The sequence below is a fragment of the Episyrphus balteatus genome, chromosome 1, assembly GCF_945859705.1.
Source record: "Episyrphus balteatus chromosome 1, idEpiBalt1.1, whole genome shotgun sequence".
Lineage (NCBI taxonomy): Eukaryota > Metazoa > Arthropoda > Insecta > Diptera > Syrphidae > Episyrphus > Episyrphus balteatus.
In genome coordinates this window covers 39,045,490-39,048,431 of record NC_079134.1, presented here as the reverse complement: position 1 = coordinate 39,048,431, position 2,942 = coordinate 39,045,490, and the positions used below count along the sequence as shown (strand labels likewise).

The 2,942-nt window shown below is 30.0% G+C and overlaps 1 long non-coding RNA gene across 1 annotated transcript; it reads right to left on the bottom strand.

Annotated features, from left to right (window-relative positions):
- Positions 1–1,437: 1,437 nt before the first annotated feature.
- On the bottom strand, positions 1,438–2,010 carry LOC129912999 (uncharacterized). Its single transcript, XR_008771957.1, has 2 exons — positions 1,724–2,010; positions 1,438–1,651 (listed from the first exon to the last, which is right to left on the bottom strand). It is a non-coding gene; the product is annotated as an uncharacterized LOC129912999 (long non-coding RNA).
- Between the last annotated feature and the right edge of the window lie 932 nt (positions 2,011–2,942).

The window sequence follows — 2,942 nt, the reverse complement described above, 5'->3', positions numbered from 1 at the left end:
ATATCATCCAATGAAATTCAAAAATATTAAACGTCCAATAAAACACTAACATTAATGTGACCGCAATACATGATTTATATCCCAGCAAAATTTTGTTCGGATAGTCTTGAACTTCTGATAAATACCCAAGAATTTGGCGTGCAATTTTAAAATTATTTTTTCGTGTTAAGAATATCCACAAAACTGTTAGGATTTTTAATAAACATTCAGCAATATTTTGAATTTGCGATGTTTTATGGCCAATGGTATCGAATGTTAATATCCCGTTTGTGAGCATGTCATAATAAAACATAGTATAACTGATTAAACAAACACACACAATGATAACTATAATTCTTTCGTGAATTCTATTTGATTTTGAAACAATTAATTTAGAAGTTTCATGGTCAAAACTTGTACACAAAAAGCCGTAAATTTTAGCCAAACGTAAAAAGTTTTCAAAGTCCTTTTTCATGGACATTTTCATTTAAACTGATGTAAGCAATTATTTTGTTCCTCCTTTGACTCAATTAATTCCACACTATTTGATTATCTATTAATTATGGACTAGTAATATAAAGCATTGAGAGCAAAAGTGGCGTATCCTCTTTTTAATGGGTTTATTCCACAAACACATTTTCAACCACATTCGGCGTGAAAGTGCGAGAAAGTCAATATTGAAAAGCTATGGTAACGCTTCTTCTGACAATATGGAAGCAATGTATTATTATGGCAGCTGGTGACTGACAGTTTGACATTTAAAATAAATTTTATTAAACCAAAAGGAGGAAGTTCGTTTTGTGTTATGACCCGCCTTACACTCACAACAATTTACAGGTTTTAAAACCAAACAAATACTATGAACATGTTTATAAATTTTCTAGCCTTTGGAACTTCCTTTGACAGCTCTGCTATAAGTAGAATGCAGAACCTAATTACATATACCTATCGTTTAAATGAAAATGAATTTTATGGACATTAGCTGGCATTATACATACCATAGATATTCATTTAAATATAAATGTCTTGTTTATATATTAGAAAGTTTTCAAATGCATTTTCATCAACTGCGTAACCAGTAAACACTACCAAAAGTTTTCAAAATTGTATGCAATCGTTTTATCAATTTTTTACTAACTCCTCCTTGTGTAGATCGAATTGTCACTGAGTCATGGATATTTTTTGTTGATTCCAAAAAAAAGGTGAAACCATAAACTCTATCTAATTTCACACGATTACACTTTACACGTGAGGAAATTAAGATAACAAGACGAAGTTATGTGACCACCAATGTGTTGCTTCTTCAGTCTTCACAATTACGTCGCCGTTCAAACGGTGCCAATTTCCAAAACTGGTTTTTGATTTTTGTCTCCCGCGCTTCTGTAAATGGGATTTAATTTTTATTGCTTAAATCAGCTTGAGCTCACAAAATTAATCAAATAAAAGGAACTCTGACAATTTAAATAAATAATTTTAATTCATTAACATAAAACAGAGGAATATATAAAAGTTTTGCAAAGTTTCTTCCTCTTTGAGACACCAAATACAAGGAAAAAAAACGACTTCGAAGTAGCATCCAGATAGCTTAATTAGTAAAGTTGAGAAGAGATTTTTGATGAAGAAGATCGTTTGGACATCTTTTTTTTTGTTTTTTTGTCTGCTCTGCCATTTTCTACAATTAATGAAAAGAAATTTGATTAATTATACAGAATATTTTGTTAATGAATACAAAAATATTTCTTACCAGTTGCAAAAATCAACAAACTGCATTTGTAAAACAGCTGATTCTGTCAGTTCTTTTTTTTTTGTCTGCTCTCATTTTTTTTTTTGTCTGCTGAATTTGTGCTGAATTCTTCAAAAGGTTTGTTTGGTTATTTCGTTTGGAGTTGAATGTTTTCATTTTCAGGTTTTTGGCGAGTTTAATCAAAAACTTGTGTTTTACGAAAACTTGTGGTTTATGGAAAATGTATGGAAAAACTTGTGTTTTTGATATAGGTTTTTGGGTTTTTTCGCAAAAACCGCGTTTTTGGCTTGGTGTGAAAAGGCTATTAAGGATTAAATGGATGGGAGTTAATGAAGAGAAAATTGAATGTGTTAATTTTAGGCTAGACACTCTAGCCAAGAAATTCTTCTCAAAAATAGTTCTACCTTTCAATTTTTAAATTTTTCTCCAATGATAAAATAATATAATATAAAATGCATTTAATTTCGAAAGTAACAGTTATCAATCTTAAAATGTATCTACATATAATCTAAAAGCTCTTGAGGATTTATAATATCTTTTAACAATACACAAGAAGAAAAAACTGTTTAAAATGAAGGGCAATTTTTCAGAAAGATATAAAACCTAATAAATAGTTCCTCTCCGCCTCCAGTAGAACGTTTGTTTTTTAAATTTCATTGATTAAAACCTAGATCAGAAACGAAAAATACTACACAAAAATGGCACAACTAAGAATAATATGTAAATTAAAATTAAATTTTCTAAGGCCTCAAAGTCGACAGCGAAAGTGATAACGAAAAAATATCATCGAGAATTCTGTCAAAGTACAAAAAATTAATTAAATTAAAATCAAGAAAAAATATCGGAATATACGTTTTTGAACAAAAAATTAAATACAAAATAAAACCGTCAACACAGCTCTTTATAACAGAAAAAAGGGCCAGGAAAACTCTCCACATAATCCGGAATTCTTTTCTACAGCTATGTACTGAAAAACGGAAAGCATATTGAAATTTTGTTTTCGTTGATAAAATTTTGTTTCAGCTTCGTATTATGGTCAAAACAGACGTTCAGTTTTTTCCCTGCAGCAAAATAAAAAAAACACGGGCTCTTATGGGAGAAAAATCTGCATGCAGCGCAGAGCTGCATCATGTCTCTATTTCAAAATTCCATGCCAGGTTTCAACAAAAATACAAAATACTTGCTATTTGGCATTACTTATATTGGCAGTTAACACAAT